Raw genomic sequence first — 18,224 nt, forward strand, 5'->3', positions numbered from 1 at the left:
CTGTCGGAGGCGAAAATGCGCCCGCACATGTTAGATGGGACCCGCGCGCGTTCCCATAACTTATACGCGCTGCCTTCATCTTCCTTGGCGGATGTTTCTCGTTGCTTCGGCCGTATCTTTTGGCCCCCTCGCCATTTCGCATAGTTCTCGTCCGTCTTCTTCGTGCTTCGGACCGAGAGTTGCGTGCAGTGCGCACTCTCGGTCTGACGGGGCCGCGCGTTCTTGTTGCTGTCCGTATTCGGCGCAGGGCGGACTTGTTTCTCAGATCTCGGCCTTGTCTTATTTTCGTCCGCTGTATTTGCGACTGGCGACAGCATGAGCGCATGCATGAGGCACTCAATCGAACGCTAGTCCACGCTCTGGTCGATGGAGATCCTTCTTTCTTTAGCTGTACGTATGTCTGACAGGAGATGAGCGGCGCTAGCACTCAGGGTTTCACGAACTCGTGCTGGCCAGGCGGCATTGCACGCCAATATTTTGGCTTGGTGTGCGTTGTAGTCGAGCTATATGCACCTAAAAAAAGAAAAACTATGCGCACATGCCTATTTGCCATTTCCGTGTTAGTCTGGCATTGACCGGTGGGTATAATTTACTGGCAGTCTACCATTCAACCGGATAATTGTAAATTAACTAGTAATCTGCCAGAGCGTTGTTAATCCTATCCCCAAGCGGATTGAAGAAGAGCGGCGTGGAATCGCTCGGGGATCTCCGTTTCCCCCGGGCAGAGAGGGAGGAGGTTCCAAACCGAGGGCAGCGTATCGCCACTGTGGCCTCCTTTGTCTCTGCATTAGACGGGAGTAAGTACCGGCAGACCTCCTTTATGTGACTTCATTCGTGTGGGTCATAGCTGGCTGCAGTGCCATACGAGGTGGAGCACACACAGGTTTCGCTCAAAGCCTCTTTTAGTTTTGCTGCTCGCTAAGTGCCAGCTGCGGGTGCTTCGCATGGACAGCGTGGTTATGTATACACTTTGACGGGGCCTGGAGACTCTGCTTCAGCTGCGTGAGCCGCAGAGCCATGCGCTCGGCTGTTCCCGTTAACCATAGTGCGCCCTGTGCATAGTCGAGCCAGAGCCCACTCCTTTAATTCATCCTTGCCAACGACCCAGCAGCATATACGTATACGCCTGACTCGTGTATCATTGCATGCTCTGTGTAAACGCGGAAGTTGTGTTGCCGCGTTCTGCTCGTCTTTCAGCGGGCAAAGATACGCGATATCTGTGCTCTTACGCACAGGCTGGTGACGTCTCCGCCGCAGTCTCTTCTCCGTGATAAACTGGCGGTTTGCTTACATAGCGATGGATTTCCCCGATAGCCCCTTCTTGGCATTCAGCGCTGAATCTGCGTGCGCTTTCCGGGTGTCCCGTTGAGGCGAGCCTCTGCGTGGCTTGGGCTATCAAGGTGTACAGCGGCGTGAGTTTAGAAAAAAGAAACGTCGGCGCCTCGCGTAAAGCTTTGACGTTGGTGTACGAGTACGCCCTTCTGGATACGCGTTACAGCGTCGTGGGGATCAGCGCTGCGTGATAATCGTGTCAGGCGCCAAATGTCGCTTTTTTTCATTTGATTTCGGTTTCAGCGCCTGCAAGGTCGATGAAAAGCTGGAATCAGACGTGGAACATCAATAACCGTTTGTGCACGGTGAGCTCCTTGTTCCCAAATTTATTTCTGCCTGACGCGCGCAGCATGGGCGATCATGTCTAAGCCGTGCCGTTGATGCATAGCTGTGAGATATGCGCTTTTGTTTTTGTTTTTCTTTAAGCAGTTGTATTTTTTTTTTATACCGCGGATTTTTGTGAGTGTGGCCCAGCTCTCCCGCGATGTTCGCAAGCGATGCACCGCGAATGTTGCGTACATCCCGAGATCCGCAGCGAGAGGCTTTCACGGTCTTCGTTGGTTTATGTTCTTTTTGTTTATTCCTTGCCCCGTGGTAACTGTGGCTGAGCCGAGAGCAGCCTGTCGCAATGCTCACATCGCAGTGCAGGCGCGTAGTATAGTGTACATGGGGCGGCGGTGACTGTGTCAGCTACAGCGTTTCTTCAGACGCGGTCGTCTCGCGAAATCATGCATTCCCGGCCTTCGGGCGCCGCCCGGCTCGCCTTTCGTGCACGTACGCGTGAATTTCCACACTCGTGTACCCGCCGGCGTGGCATCAGTTCGTTCGCCGCCGCAAGAGCGCGTGCGACGCGGTGGCCCTTGGCAGTGACACGGCGCCGTGCGCGATCTGCAAGTCGCGTGTGCGTGTGGGTGCTCTCGCACGTATACGCGGCGCGCACTCGTTTTTTTCTCGCCACTGCGATGCTTTCGCTTCGCGACGTGCGCAGGAAACGCATAATGACGGCGAGCTTCTTGGGAAAGACCACGTGCGTCATTGCGGAACGAACCGGTGCTGAGCGGTGACGGACGGGGAGTGACGTCGATCGTCTCCGAGGGCTTCTCAAGGGGTTTGCTTCCCCCGAGAAATCCATTGCGAATGTGCGCGGCGAGGTACTGGGTGTTACAGGTGTGCAGCTGCAATCTTGTTCTTTGTAATAAGGGAGTAATCACTCATTAACATCCACCCGAGCGCACCCGAGGCTACAGAGGAAAGCTATATACAGCTTTCTCAGAAACTTCGTAGTTAAAGAGAAATTCGTCCTGGTTCGGGGTTCGAACCCGGGACCACCGCTTCACCGGAGCAGTCGCTCTACCAAGTGAGCTAACCGGGACGGCAAGCTTGTGGCAGGGCGAAAGCGAATCGATCAATAACCGGGAGTGAGAGCAGTGTTGGTCCAATGTTTAGGAGAATCCCCCAAGGTGGAGTAGATTTGTAATGAGGGAATAATTACTAACTGGCATCCACCCAAGCGCAGCCGTACGGCTACACACGGCTTCTTTGTAGTCATGTGGCTGTGCTTGGGTGGATGCTAGTGAGAAATTACTCCCTTATTACAAATCTACTCCACCTTGGGGGATTTCCCTAAACGTTGGACCAGTCTTGTTCGTTGTAACTCGCTTGATTCGAGTTTTCGGTTTATACGAACTGTCACTTTGAGGTTCCCCGATTGACGCCTATTCAAGTTCGCGCGTATTACAATGACAGCGCCGTGGGGCCCCCTATTAATTTGAACTCCACAGAATTAGAACAAATTCCCGGTGCCCGTCGAGTTCGAATCGTCGGGACTGAAGTGCAGTTGCGCGAGTCTAATCGTTCGCACGGAACGTCTTTGCGTCACCAGCTCTGCGCTCCTCCTCATACTTTCGGACTGCAGCTTTACGTCGGTGCACCGCTGTGGCACGTGGTGTGCGGCCCGGGTTGTTCGTTTCGTTTCGGGCAGAACGTCGACTAAGCGGTGAGGATCTGCAGCAGCTGCGCTCATGTTTACTGCGACCGCCCGTCTTCACAGTACACGAAAAAAAGCTGTCAGCTGTTTCTCTCTACTCTCAGCTTGTCGGCTCGATGCTTAGTGAGCGACGGTTTTCGGCGCTGCTTGTATTTATGCCGCCTGTCCGCTCTCCTTTAACTGTCATCGTTCGGAGTTGTACCAGCTGCGAACATGAACGTGACGAGTCGGCAGAGTCGTCTTCATCACACCGCGCCCTCGGGAAGAGCAAGATATTTCGCTCGGCGTGTTCGTTACTGCGTCGGAACTCTTGGGGTTGGTATCTTGCTTCAACGTCAGCCCGATGTCTGTCCTTCCACTCCGTGCACCTACGTTCGTCGAGATCGTCCCCGTTGCGCCACAGAGCGCTCGGTTACGAAGCCTCTCCCCTCCGTCGTGGGGCCTAATTAGCGGCGATGTTTTTGCTACGTAAGTCGTCGACACCGCCGCTGCGCGGTGCATCGTTCTCCCACGTCTGGGCTCTTGGTCTTCTTCTGCGCTTTCCTTTTCTTCTTCTTCTTCTTCTTCTTCTGCCTCTGCTCTCTCTCTGCTTACCTTGAGCCGCTTTAGGCGGGATATGAGGGAGCGGCTGGCTCCTGCGCCGCGATAATGGAGCGTTGCGCAAAACGCTCCGCTGCCGAGCGCCGACAGATTACGCCGCCCGGCCGTGCACAGCGCATACATCCGGAGCGCTTCCCGTTGCAGGTGCGGCCCGCTTTCCTTTCTCCCCCGCGAACACAGCAGCTCGTACTACATGAGCAGCTCCGAGCAACCGGAAAGCAGGCTTCACCCGCTGCCTGCGCCGTCGTGCGGCGAAGCCATACCTACGTCCTCGCGAAAGCGCTACCTCTGCCACGTCGCGAAGCAGTTGCGCTTCGGTCGTTTCCGAGTTCGTGCGTTCGAGCGAGAGGCGAAGAGAGAGGTAGCAAAACAGCATACCGTCATCATTTTTCCGTCGTCTAATTGTTTCTGGGAGCGCGTCGTTGCTGTGTGCGGGGGTGCGCGCATCTCGGTCGTTTTTTAGATGGGTTGCCACTTATAGGGCCAACAGTTGTAACTTCCCTTATGGATGTCGAGATGGCCGTATTAGTCGCAGAGTGTGTCGCAGCTCCTGTCTCTGCCCTTCTCGTCAGTATATATGATTGCCTTCAGCGTAAAGCATAGTAGCTGCCCCCCACCCCACTCTCCCTTACTTATGCGTTATAGTAGGGAACTGAAGCTACGTCTGCCGTTGGTGAATTAATCAAGATTGTTCTACAAGACCGACTCAGGCAGCTGCTTTACGTTGCCAGTGCCACTGGAGCAGTAGGAGCGACTGACGCCTGAGCATACGGCACGAAATGGTTTCTCGCGTTCTCCTGCGCCGCCTCCGCAAGGCCATATGGCTACCTGGTCCTTCGAGGCGCGTGCAGTGCGGACTCTGCGTTTCGCAATCTTATGACGAGGTGATGGCGCAATGTTCAATATGAAAGTGATAGTTTACCGGAGTTCACGGCTAGACGGCGATACTGCACGACTGAGCTAGCTGAACGTTCACTTACTTTCCTCGGCAGCTTCCAAGGAACGGTAGTACAGCCATCTACCGCTGCTCTTCTTAGCTAGGTTGTACAAAGAGTCGTGTTTTTTTTTTTTAACTCTTATTAGCTCTTATAGGACCAGTTTTCGTCGCATTCCTCTGGTGTGTGTATGTGTGTGTGTGTTGTAGCTGCGATATAGATGTCTGGGAACGAGCAAGGAATCGAGGGGAGGAAATTCCGGTCATTAGCTGGACTCAATACCTTTCCACTACCGCTGTGACTGAAGCTGCGCAAATGCGCGCGCAGTCTTGCTGGACGGTTGCGGCATCTTAAGCCACGCCACTCGCGCTGTGGTGCAAGACGAAGCAGGTGCGAATTATGCTTCTCTTGCGTCCCTTAATGTCCATCTTTCACTTTCTCCTGTGTAGACGTAGCTCTCTGCGGCGGTTTGCTGGGTATTTCCTTCAGGAGGTTTACCAATGGGACAACATGTTTTTTATTGGCTTCTTAATGTTTTTTTTTTTTTTTAAGATATTGTTGACTGCGTATACCCTGCACGAAGTGTCCCTGCGGTGCTATTGGTGACGCGCGTCACAACACTCGGGCTTTGCGCTACACGAGGCCATCGATTTCAGCGGCGGATAGAGCGGACCTTGGTTTGGCGACGCATTTTCGCGCCTTCGTCGCTCGCTGTTTGCAGAGATGAGATGGCTTGTCCGAATGCGCCCTATTTCCAGGATGAAACTGCGCGTGTGCGTCCCGCTTGTTTGCCTTTCACTCGGAAAGAGCTTCGGGATTTCAGCACGGGGTGCCTCCCTCCCTCCCTCCCTGCCCGTTCGGGGCTCGCTCGCGCCGGGCGTGTGTGTGGAAAGCATCGCTTTCGAATTGCTACATGCTCTCATTGGCGGACACCTGCTAGAACCGGAATGGCTGCAATACCGCACGAGCGGCGCCTGTCTGACCCGAACGGAGCGCCAACACTTCGCACAAACCGCAGCAGAGGCTCGCTTTTCTGCGTTTAGCTGAGATCTTGCGTTTCGGTACGAAGCCTTGGCACGCGCTCAGCAACAGCCCGTCGGTGTCGCTTCACGGACTCGAGTACACGCTTGAAGTCTTGCCAACGTTTCGTCCCATTCATGTGCGTTTCATTTTGCTCTTGTGATGATAGTATACGTAGTAGTAGTGGTTTATTTAAAAATTATGGTAAAAGGAAGGGAAATATATTTGCTAACACCGGCATCTGCCATCGCTACTGGAAGCACCTGAGGTGGGGCAGCTGGAAAAGATTGATAGTAGGCGGGCTGGAGAAATGCGATGAAAGAGGTGAGGGGACAGCCAGAAAGGAGAGAGAGAGAGAGGAGGGGGGGTCAGGAACTGCATACAAGCCGCGGTGATTGTAACCACAACAGATGTGGTGTGTAGGACGCTCAGTCTCAATTTAGGAGCGCTGTGCGCTTTGAGGTGCCCAGAATAAGCGGCGCGTCTCTCTGATAACAGAAAGGAATGGCTTCCGTACTGTGTCTCCGCTTGTTTGTCGCATTGCGTCACGCTGTCGCCAAGTTCAGAATATGATGTAGTCACCGCGTCGCGGGTTACATTGAGCGCGACTGTAGTACACGCACGCATGTTCGGGCGCAGAAATGGTGGGATTATATGTCTGCTCTTTGAAAGTGTAGGTTGGTGGAGAGGTTTGGTAAAGTGTTAGGGTTAGGAGTCGTGTTACGGGTGTCGTCGGCGGCGGCAAGCGCCATGGGCTGCGTGACTGGCGCGCGCCCGTCGCCTCGACCCCGTTACTCCTCCGCGCGTCCGTGCGCAAGCACTCCGCGCGGCCTCGCTAGCTGTGCAGCCTTGGGCGCCCCGCGTTGCTTGCACCTTGTCCCTCCACCCCGGCTGCGCTCCGGCGCGCACGGGGTTCCCGGCCGTCTCGTCCCGATCGCTCGCCTAGTGCTGCTCTCAGAGGCGCGCGGTTGAGTTGCAGCAGTGGATACACTCACGGTTGCGTGACATGTTTCAAAAAGCACTCGGCGAGTGTGGATGTTGTGCTGTTTACCGGCATATGTACGTGTCTGGCGGCGTTACCGGCACTCTTTGTACAGTATAACGTTGTTGGCTTCCAAAGTGTTGAGAAAAGCAAACTTGTCTGTTTTTGTTATCCTAAAGAACCTACCGCGCAAGAAAGGGAGATGTCTTTCTAATTACGATCGACGCGTGCCAACGCAGTTGTCGATCACTCGAAAAACTCCATTGAAAATGCGCTCACTCAAACATATCAGAGTGAAGAAAAAAAGAAAGAAAAGTCATTTGGTACGCGTTACGTCACAGATTCCGCGTAGGAATACGCGTTGACCGTCACGCCGCCGCCGCCGCCGCCGCTGCTTTGGAAGCCGTAGCAGCTGCGCCCAGTTCATCGGAAGTCAAATGTGTACGCGGGCCGCGCGTCCAGGGACATTCCGCGAAATGCGCCTGTCAATGCGCAGCGGACAGCGTGCCGCCATTGGGAGCTGCTGGCCCCCGTTTTGTTGCTTGTGTGTGCACAGCCGTCGTCGATGGCCTCCCGGTGTGCTCGTAGGTCGCCGGCAGGCCCCCGTTTCCTCTGGACGCGCGGTCACGTCTCGTTAGTGTGCGCTGCCTGCCCCGTTGTTATGCTTATGGGCTCGTCTATACTCGCTCGCTTTTTGGGGGCGACGGCTGAAGGTCGCATGCATTTGCGTCCCGATGTGCACGCGTCCACGATAGCATGTTGCGCGAAGCGACACACTTGCCGCCGCTTGGAGAGACTTCCGCGAGCGTCGCCGTTCGTTTTGTGGGCGTCGGGGGGTGTAGGCTCTGCTCCTGCTGAGAGAAGTGTAGATGAGGCTCTCTATAGCTGTGCTGTTTCTCGAAAGTTCCTGTGCTGTGCGGCACCTGTATGCGACCCCTATATAGCGCCCTAGAGGCCTCGGGTGCAATTTTCGATAGCTCGAGGTCGCCGGCGGCGGAGGAGGAGTCTCTCAACATCGCCGAGCGGCTGTATACTTGCATACTTAGAGCGCTACACGTGGTCTGAGGTGACAATATCGCTCGGCCGAGACGGCGCGTGACGAGGGCTCGGCCATCTGCGGCTGACCTAAAGAACAGAGGGTGAAAGGAAGCGGTGTGGGAGCTTCGCTTTAGTTACCTTAAAGACCCCTTCAGCGGGTATTGCATAAGGATTGGGTTCCGTATCTATCAGTAACAATACAATTCATTGCCTCGACGTATATGCCGTTACAGCATCTAAAAACGCGCAGCCCATCTAAAGATACCCTCGCTCTTACATTGCTGCCACGTTGGTGATGGCTATTGTCTTAACTATAGCTTCCAATCACGAAGCCGTTGCCCTCGCGGACTCGCAGAACGCCTGTCGCAACCTCAATAAGTGGTTGATTCACAAGCTGGGGCTGCCACTGCTTACTAAGCATCCACCCAGCCAGGCCTTCGTCCCCGGTCACCTGGAACCGCCAGGAGAAAACGAAGCCGCTCATAGGAATGCCCGAGCTCTTCTATACCGGACAGATGAGTTACTACAGATGATTAGCAACTGCACAGGTTGTCGACGATGAATCGAGACGAGCGTTTAGCGTCGCACCATTCCAGGAGCGGGGTTAAGGCCTTTCTGGAGGGCCATTTGATCCGAAATGTTAGTAACGAATGTTTTTAGGAATGTTAAGAACATTTTATGACGGCGAAATGCGAGAATATGTATGGGTGCGCGCAAAGATTTCATGCATTCCACCCGGTGGAAATTAAATGGCAGAGTCTGTCTGCCCCCGCCTCGAAGCCTTCCACCATGGTGACTCTCTCGATAGGCGGTGCGGAAGCCAGCTGTGACTTCGTACGGGCTGCAGCCAAAATACTGCGCGCGCTTCGCGTCGGCCCATTGTGTATGCGCCATCGAACGACCGTTCCGTTCCGCCCCTATTACCGTCCTTTGTCCCAGTCTGCACGCCGGCAGACAATCGTGGCCGAGCTTTCATGCGAGTTTGTCGTGCGCTGGACCTGCGTTGCTCTCAGAATTAGTGCCCGTCGGTCAACACGCGTCTCAGCACCGCCCTCGTTTCCGAGTACGCGGAGCAGCTGGCTGGAAGACTTCTGCCGGTGACCAGTCTGTTGTCATGCAAATTGTTCCTTACCTTCTCTTTCTCGACCTTTGAAAGCATATGATGCTCTAATTGATCTGCGGATGGCCCGCGGTGGCGATCTTGACTTGGTAATTGCTAGAGCCGTATTCTGGCCCTTCGAGGAAAGTGCTGAATGTTGTCACGAAATAGCTCATCGTGGTTACCACTGCATGCCATGTACCTAGTATCTAATTGGGGGCCCTCCGTATGCATCATGGATTTACGCTACCCGTCTTATTCAAGAATTTCGTTCAAAGGAAGAGGGCTGTTTTTGTGTGTGTGTGTGTGTGGAATAGTAATGAAATATCGGGCAAGAGCTTCTAGACCGTTTGCCCTCATCCCCATGCGTATTCACCCTCTACGAAGCCTGCCTAGTCCACAGGATCACATGTGGCACTTCTCGCGAGTTCCCAATCCCTGATCCAAATGTCCACATCCTGGCAGAAGCCAAACTGACGACACTAGGGCCATTTTTTTTACCTACACTGGCTACACTGGTGTAGCAAGTGTTTTATAAAATCAGTATACATTGGCTACACTATGACAGAAGCCAACAGACACAGAAACCAAGGGGCACAGGGGAATTTTTTTAAAATTAATTTTATTTATTTTGTGGTGTTGATCATGCTATCGCTTAAAGCTAATTGATTAGAAAAGCAGAAGAAAAAACAACCACGTGCCGCCGGTGGGAACGTGGGTGGCGCTGATGAACACTCTCAAGGTTAGGTTACGTGTAAACATAAATACCCCCGAAAGCAGCAGGTTTGACAGCCGTCGCCGTAGCTCAGGGGTAGAGCACCGGACGCGTAATTCGGAGGTCGTGGGTTCGGATCCCACCGGCGGCACGTGGTTGTTTTTTCTTCTGCTTTTCTAATCAATTAGCTTTAAGCGATAGCATATTCAGTAATATTCTAAATTGATCAACACCACAAAATAAATAAAATTAATAAAAAAAATTCCCCTGTGCCCCTTGGTTTCTGTGGCTGTTGGCTTCTGTCATATTTATAACGAGCCCCTCATTCCCCTTCCCTTGTTTGCTTAATTGGCTACACTAGTGTAGCCAGTGTAGGTAAAAAAATGGCCCTATTGTCTCACATTCGGCTACTACTGGATTCTGGCAATAAGAAGATTCGACAAAAGAGAGAAGACGAGAGTGGTGGCACCTGTTACCGCCACGCTTCAAAGGTTTGGTCAAAGACCCTTTTTCCCAAGCATTTCATCCCCAGGGAAAAAGCAGAGCACCAAGCCGGGGCAAGAGCTTGAGCCCATTACAAAACCAGTGGGTACCCGGCAACACGGCAGGAATCGAACCCAGCACCTCCCGCACGCACGCGAGGCGGATGCTCAAACCACCCGCCACAATTAAGCCATCCGTCCTCCCCTCTAAGGTACGGGCCCCGAGTGGGAGTGAAATGTAGGGGCGACTGCGCGAAAGCTCGCCGCGTTGAGCGGGGCCGTCAGCTGACCGCAGTGGCGGGCCACCATGTGGTCACGACTGCGTCACGAACCATCGGCGCATCCGGCGTGCGGCGTCCTCGCGGGCGCGTCCCATGTAGTCGGTCGTGCTTGTCTCGCTGGCAGATTGGGAGCGGCGGCCTTCGCACGCGGGCACGCTCCGTGTCGGCCGCACCATCTTTAGACAGTTTTAGCTGTGCGTCCGCAAAAGCTGTGCGTACGCTACGGGCGCACCTTGCGCGCCGTGCCACCCGTCCTGGCAACGACAGTTTTAGTTGGGAGTGGCTAGCGTAGCGCCCGGAAAGCGTATGATACAGTGGCGCCATCTAGCGACAGCAAGTCAAAGCTTCTGAACTGTGTGCTGAGGAAACTTTTTCCTCTTTTATTAATGGCAGTGGTGGTTGTATTCGAAGGCTTTGTTTCTTTTTTAATGTAAATCAATTGAATCAAATGAAAATATAAATTCTAGCGCAAAGCTAGAGAAGTACTTTACCGCAGGTCGTTGCTATGACTACAGTGTACGCCGTAGATAGGCTTAACAGCAAGAAATTCTTGGATTTATCTAAAAAACGATGACTATTTGTCACATGTATCGTTACGGAGGGGAGAGAATGCACAAAATAAAAGTGAATACAACCGTTTAGAGCGAGCTATCGCGTCGAAAAATGCAGCGGCGATGCAGTATTTGGTCCGAAGCGGGCGTGCAGGGCGCCGCCATGTTGCCAACGTTAACCACGCAAGCCACGCAAGCAACGCAACGCAAAGTCCGCTGGCTTGCGTACGTCCGCAAGACGCACGGATCGCGCTTGCGTTCTGCGCATGCGCACTACGGTCCCCGCAAGCTCCTTGCGTACGCTAAGCCCTTGCGGACGCACAGCTAAAACTGTCTTTTGTCTCGGACAAGGAATGCCGCGTCCGCTGCGACAGGCCGCACAGAAACAGGGTCGCACGAAGCCCCCCCCTGTGTGCGCGCCTGGCCGACTCACCGTGTTCATGAGTGCATATGCCCCCGCGTCTTGGTTTCCCGCCCTGTCGTCGTCTCGCAGCCTCGTTCGACCTATATATGTACAGCGTGCGCGTAGATACCACTGCGGAGACGTAGCCGGTGACGCGCGGAGAGGCGAAGGTATACAGCGGTCAAGCTTGGTGAGGCTGCCTGCCTCCCTTCGGCAGCCGGCGCACCTTCAGGCGGCCGCGTGCTGCTTCGCCCACTGTCTGTCTTCGGTGTAGCCGCTGGCGTGCAGTTCTGAACCTTGCTGTAACGCGGCGGGGGTTTTCCTGCGTATAATTACACACCAGTGGCTGTACAAGCTGTAAAATGCAGAGAGCTGTAAAAGGCACCTGTCCACAGGACACGGAAACATGCCACAATCGGTTGATTCGCTGCACCTTCGAGGCTTCTCTACGGCCGAAGCGTTCAAAGTTGGTTACTCTCTGTCTCGGTGCTCCTTTTTCGAGATCATATGTGCTTTGTTTGCCAACGTGATAATTGTGCGGATTGTATTTGGTGTGGGTAATGCGCGCCGCGTAATATTGCCGCGTATCATTGTAGTGTTTGTTCGTTCACCCTCAAGGCTGCAGGAAAGGGTTGTTATCACTTTTGTTCGTGACGCGAGAAACGACCAGACTAATCTCGATTGATCGTAGCCATCAAAGGCTGCATCTAGGTTTTTCCAGATTACTGTAGATGATCTTGTCCTGTTATCTGGAAGTTTCCTTGCCGGCTTTAAATTGAGCGATGCCGCGAGCGGCGGACATTCGTAGTTCGACGATTGACGAGCACGCTTGTTGCTTACGCCGCCACCGAGTGAGTCAGTTCTTTTGCGGGCGCAAGTCAGCCCAAATAGAGAGCTTCGTTTGCAAGTATTTCTGGTGTCTTCCTGACCGCTGGACTGCCGTCACTACAACGTGACATCTGGTGGAGGTGCGGGGTAGCCTCCCATGTTCCGGACACCCCCTACAAGTCGTGACGCCAGCCCTTTGAGTCATCTACTGCAGGACCTGAGTCCAGTTCACCGCGCAAGCCGACGTCTGCTAGGGGACGCACCTGAGTTCGGGACTTTGCCGGACCCTACCCGGAAGCGAAAGCAAGTAGCAACGCCAACCATGAGCTTTCCCCAGGCGACGACTCCAATCATTATTCAGCAGCCCCGGGTGCCACCAACCCCGACCCGGCCAGCGACCAGCGGAAATCGAGGAGTTTTTGCGTCGGGAAGAATGCTCACCGCCCAACCGCCTATCACGTTCCCCGTCGCCTTCGTCGCCGCGCTTTGTACCTCCTAGCCGAGGCTACGCAGTGCGTGGACGCTCCCCCAGGCCCCGAAGGTTAAACCGAATAAAGCAGCCTCTGGAGGGGAGGTTGCTTATGAGCGCAAGAACTAAGACCCTCCATCAACGAAAACACAAGACTATGCCTCAACTACGACGACCCCTACGATGACGACGACGACCCCTACGATGACGACGACGACCCCTACGATGACGACGACGACCCCTACGATGACGACGACGACCCCAACGACGACGACGACCCCAACGACGACGACGACCCCAACGACGACGACGACCCCAACGACGACGACGACCCCAACGACGACGACGACCCCAACGACGACGACGACCCCAACGACGACGACGACAACTACGACGACAACTACGACGACAACTACGACGACACCGACGACGACACGGCCAGACTTGAAGCTTTTACCTCTGCCCTAAACCTTATTATGAACGCTAAAGGACTCGAAGTTAGCATTCTCCGTGTTTATTTTCATTTTAAAGCATCGAGACGATGCTTCTTTGGGAGGGGGGTAATGCCGCGTATCATTGTAGTGTTTGTTCGTTCACCCTCAAGGCTGCAGGAAAGGGTTGTTATCACTTTTGTTCGTGACGCGAGAAACGACCAGACTAATCTCGATTGATCGTAGCCATCAAAGGCTGCATCTAGGTTTTTCCAGATTACTGTAGATGATCTTGTCCTGTTATCTGGAAGTTTCCTTGCCGGCTTTAAATTGAGCGATGCCGCGAGCGGCGGACATTCGTAGTTCGACGATTGACGAGCACGCTTGTTGCTTACGCCGCCACCGAGTGAGTCAGTTCTTTTGCGGGCGCAAGTCAGCCCAAATAGAGAGCTTCGTTTGCAAGTATTTCTGGTGTCTTCCTGACCGCTGGACTGCCGTCACTACAACGTGACAATATATAGACCGAAGATACCATGCCGAGTAGAAGTCGGCAGAAGCCGGCGCCTCGCAGTTGCGAGGATGTGGTGTCCCTCCGTCTATGCTCCTACACTCTTAAGAGGGAAAAATGTTTTCTGATGTATGCATATATGCGCAGCCACCGCTGTGTCTGCGTCTTGCGTATGAATAGTTCGCCGTAAGCCAGCATGCAGTGCAAAGCGAGTGCGCTACGCGATGGTGGTGGTGCTTCGGCGCGCTCAATAGATATATAGAAACGCCGGGCCACCGGCGGACCTGGCAAGCAGCAGGTATGTACCACCTTCCCCGGCGTCTTCCAAGGAACGCAGCAGATTGCAGTACAGGTAGGCCCGTTGTCACTGTGCGCCTGTCTTAGGGTACGGCATATTCTCGGGAATTGTGGCGGGTGGTGCGCGTATAGCTTTCCCACTAACCCAAAATGCGAGTGCGAACGCGTTTTTAGTGCGAGAACACTTCTTCCCGCACTCCCCGGGTTTTAGCGATGCGTCTGTGTGAAGCCTCTGTAGCAAGTGGCTCACTGGGCACCTCATTTTAGCCAGTCATGCGCCTTTCGCTTTCTCAGAACCATCGGAAGGTTTGGACTTCGTTGATTTCAAGGAAAGGAAAGGCGCATAACTGGCTCCCTAGGTCAGTGGACACGTCAGTCGCGCCTTGAGGTTTACGTAGCGATGGTGTCCACCTGCAAAAAACCGTGCTTTCGTACATTTCGGGCTTAGCAACGCTAAACCACCAGCCATTCGTAAGATGTGAGTATACATGGATCACCGCGTGGTATTTATTCACCAACGACCGGTAAATAATCTGTACTTAAATTTCCTCTCTCGCCTGTTTCGGTTTCAGCAACCGAGTGATGGCTATGACGTCAAAGGTCGGTAAAGGTCAAGTGAGGCATGGAGACAATTACAATATGGTCGCTGCTTCTTCACTCGTTGTGATTCCGGCTCTTGAGCCAAGCTGGTTATAACGTTTTAGGGGACTAAAGTGACAAAGCAGTGATTATTTCGCAGTTTCTTTTTTTCATTCTTCACGCGACCTGACTGGCTTTTGACGTCATAACCACTGATCGGCTGTTGAAACCGAAACATATGAGGGGAAAAGTTTGATTATAAATTATTTAGCTGTTGTAGGCGAACGCGTGGGGGTGCATGCAGTATACTAACATCGTACGCATCATCACAAAGGAGAAAACACGCAGCCAAAAAAAATGGCTGCGGTTGAACCTGCCTTGAACCTAGTCATACGTGCAAAAGCTCTCTTAAGCATGGTCTCCACTGTCTCAAATCAAGTGTCAAGGTTAGGTACCCAGTGGTCATAGTCATATGATCACGTGGTCATACTACCATAGCTTGGGCCATATGCCACCACGCAGTTAAGCTCGGTTTGACCTTGTGAGGCATTGAAGGTCATTGTCTCATCCACAACGAAATCGGAAGTTGTACCCGCGAGGAGTAGAGCTCTCGCTGTGAAATTTCGTTTTTAACGGCGCAATTGAGGTGTCCACTGAATGAGGCAGTTATTGTGCCTTTCTGTTGCTCAGAACCATTAATTGCGCCAGTGCTAACAGTCTGTCTGTGCGAGCGCGCCAGCTAGTAATTCCCACTTTATCTTCCCACTTCAATCCTTATAAAGTTGTGGGGTGCACGGTACGGACTGCTGCGTGAAAGAATGATTCTTTTGGATCTTGCGTGTCTTCTAGTGTCGAACCTTTCCGGTGGTACCCAAGAATTTGCCGCGTTTTTGGGAATATCGTTTTCGTCGTCGTCTTCAAGCGATTGTTGGGGCGCAGGCGTCCGCCGTGCATTTCGACAACTGTTATGTATGTCTAGCGTTCGTCAGCCTTTGCCCCACTAAGTGGAACTCAGGTCGAAGTCGTCATTTGAACTTCGGTTCCCAACGTCGAGCGCATTTGTGACGGTCTGCACCATTCCCCGTTGTCCGCGTGGCACCGGGATGGGGGCGCTGGCGTCCTTGTAGAAGACAACGAAGTGGGACGCCGTGCTTCTTCGGTTCTCGTTCATGCCGGTGTCCGACGGCCCGCTTTTTGACTAAAGCGCGGTCTCTGAGAGTGCGACGAGCGGTCTTCGAGACGGATACTTCCGAATCGTTCCGTTGCTTGGTGCCTGGAAAAGGTGGGCACAGTCCGAGATCGCCCCTGTGTGCTTTGACCTGCACGCTTGACAAGGTTTGTTGCACTCGCGTCGGTACCTGTACCCTGCGCCGTAGCAGCCGCAGTTTAGAAGGCTGGTGGGAAACCAGTACGTTTGGGTGTCTTATCGCAAGTGCGGCACGTACTGCGACTATTGGCTGTCCTCAACGCTCGCAGTTAGAACGCCCACCGAGCCGCACCGCTCCCCGTTTTTTCTTTTTCTTCAGCGTCTCAGAAAGAAAACGGCACGTTGTGCGGAGAACCTGGATGAACTCCGATTTAATTATGCTGCTTAGTCAATGCGCATTGTTGTTGATCAAACGCCGGGGAGACCTGGCGGAAGGGTTCTATTGCCGGGCTGGAATTTGCCGCCTCCCGACCCGCAGTCGTACCTCTTCTGCCCGCTCCTTCGCCCTTGTGCGATGCCGCTTGCGCGTCGGGCATGTGTTGTTGATGGCGGCGCGGCCGTCGTGATGAACTGGAAACGTGTGTTGCCTCCCTCAGGGCTGGCGGCTGACGCGCTGCGTAATGAGCGACGTGCCCGAGGAACAACGAAGATTGCCTCGCGGCATGCCTGTTCGGTCACATGGTCTTCGGGAAAGCGCTGCTGTACATGCCTTGACGCTCGCGCTCGTGGGTGGCGAAATTTATTACTCCCCTTCTGTTCGTTTGCTTCAACGTGAGAGCTTCGAGCGCGATTTCTTGGATATGCTTTGACGGTGTCCATGCGGTCCTTGAAATAATTCTTCGTGCGAGAACTTCTTTATGCTCTTATCCGAGACTAAATAAAAAGGAAATGGTGTAGTTACTGGTTGTACAGCTGCAACGGAAAAAGAATGGCACAAGTGAATCATGACCGGAGCTAAAAAATCGCGACACGCGGCGCTATTAATGCCAAGTGCGCCGATAGCGAGAGTGCCAGGAACATTCCATTTCCTAAAGCGGGGGTGGCCGGCAGAAAGCAGCCCACCTAGACATTCGCCCATCAGAAATTCAACATTTTAAACGAAGGCCTGTAGATGTCTTATCAGCCTAACCATGTGCTAAGGCGACTAAGCCCATAATCTCGTTTTATTTACTTTTTTGCGCTAGCGTGGCGAGCAACGTTATCTTTATCACCGTTTTCCTTTAAAAATATGTTGAGGATGCACTGTCAAAAGTAACATGTGGCAGTGCCTGCTTTCGGATGGGCTGCTTTCTGTCGGCCACCCCCACTTTGGAAAGTGGAATGTGCCAGGCACTCTCGCTCTCTGCGCATACGGCTACAATAGCGCCGCGTCTCGCAATTTTTCCGCTCCGGTCATGAGTAACTTGTGCTAATCTTTTTCCGTTGCAGCTGTACACGGAGTTAAGATGTCGGCGTCTTACTGCAAAGGCATTTAGAGACAGCGCACCGAATGTGGCACATGTTCTTTGCAGGTGAACAGCAACAAGACATGTCCTCAAAGCTTACTCCACTATTACATAAAAAGGCCTAGGATTTAACGTACAAGCCTCCCAACGTTTTGCAAACGCTTTACATAAGCTTAAAATGAGCTACAAAGCAGTAACACAAAACTGAGTGCACAGTGCGTTCTATAAAAACTTCCTGATGTTGCTATATATTTACTGTATCACAGGTGTGTAAAATTTCTATGGCAACCTGTGTCACATAATGTGCAGGCCTTCTTCAGGTCACATCTGTATGTCCATTCATTGCTGTCACTACGTTGTTTTTCAGTGATACCCAGAACTGTTCACCAGTTCCTCCTTTATGTTGATATCACAGGGACCTTGTTTAAAGAAAATGTCCACATTGAAGTAATTTATATGAACAAGAGAAGATCTCGTAAAGATGCATGCATTAAATGCCACATCTAAAGCAGCAAATTTCCTGTCACAGGGTAGGGGAAGTTTCTTTCCATAAACGTACAACTGGCCATATTACTTGACAAGTTCGTCACGGCAGTGCACAATACTGTTCACAACTAATCTGATTACGAATTTCTGAGCTGCCATTTATTATGTGATATGTAAAATTTTCTTCTTCAGGAAACAAGAGTAGTAGTATGAACTGAAGGCAAGGGCACAGAAAAGATGACAGTACCTACACTAACTTCCAACAGTGCTTTGTGTGTTGTTTTATGACACATAAGCGACTAAGGCTATCATCTGCTAAACACAAGCTTAACCAACAGTGTTTGATTAACAGACCAGATATAGGGCTTGTTCACTTTTGCACGGGGGTCTTTAATGTGCCAGTAATGCAATTTTTTTCGTTATATTTTGATATAAAACACCTGTACAAATTCACAATTTTTTTTTCTTGATGCTTCTCCAGAATTGGTATTTGACAGGTAATGTTTAAACTCTCTGCATGTCCTGTCTTTGTCTTTGCATCCTTGCCTT

General features: G+C 52.6%; 1 protein-coding gene across 4 annotated transcripts in view; it reads left to right on the forward strand.

The window, feature by feature from the left end:
- Window positions 1-18,224, forward strand: part of Pgant9 (polypeptide N-acetylgalactosaminyltransferase 9) — a 152,405-nt gene that overhangs the window by 115,552 nt on the left and 18,629 nt on the right. Inside the window, exon 1 of one of the 4 annotated variants that reach the window (XM_089543232.1) lies at window positions 1,402-1,637. The exons of 2 other annotated variants lie outside the window; for them this stretch is intronic. The gene's annotated coding sequence lies outside the window, so the exon portion shown is untranslated. Of the gene's footprint in view, window positions 1-1,401; window positions 1,638-15,686; window positions 15,820-18,224 lie in introns of those variants that run through there. One more of the 4 variants, XM_089543233.1, reaches the window with a different exon arrangement.

Source organism: Amblyomma mixtum, chromosome 5 (assembly GCF_055824585.1).
Source record: "Amblyomma mixtum isolate Tamu chromosome 5, ASM5582458v1, whole genome shotgun sequence".
NCBI lineage: Eukaryota > Metazoa > Arthropoda > Arachnida > Ixodida > Ixodidae > Amblyomma > Amblyomma mixtum.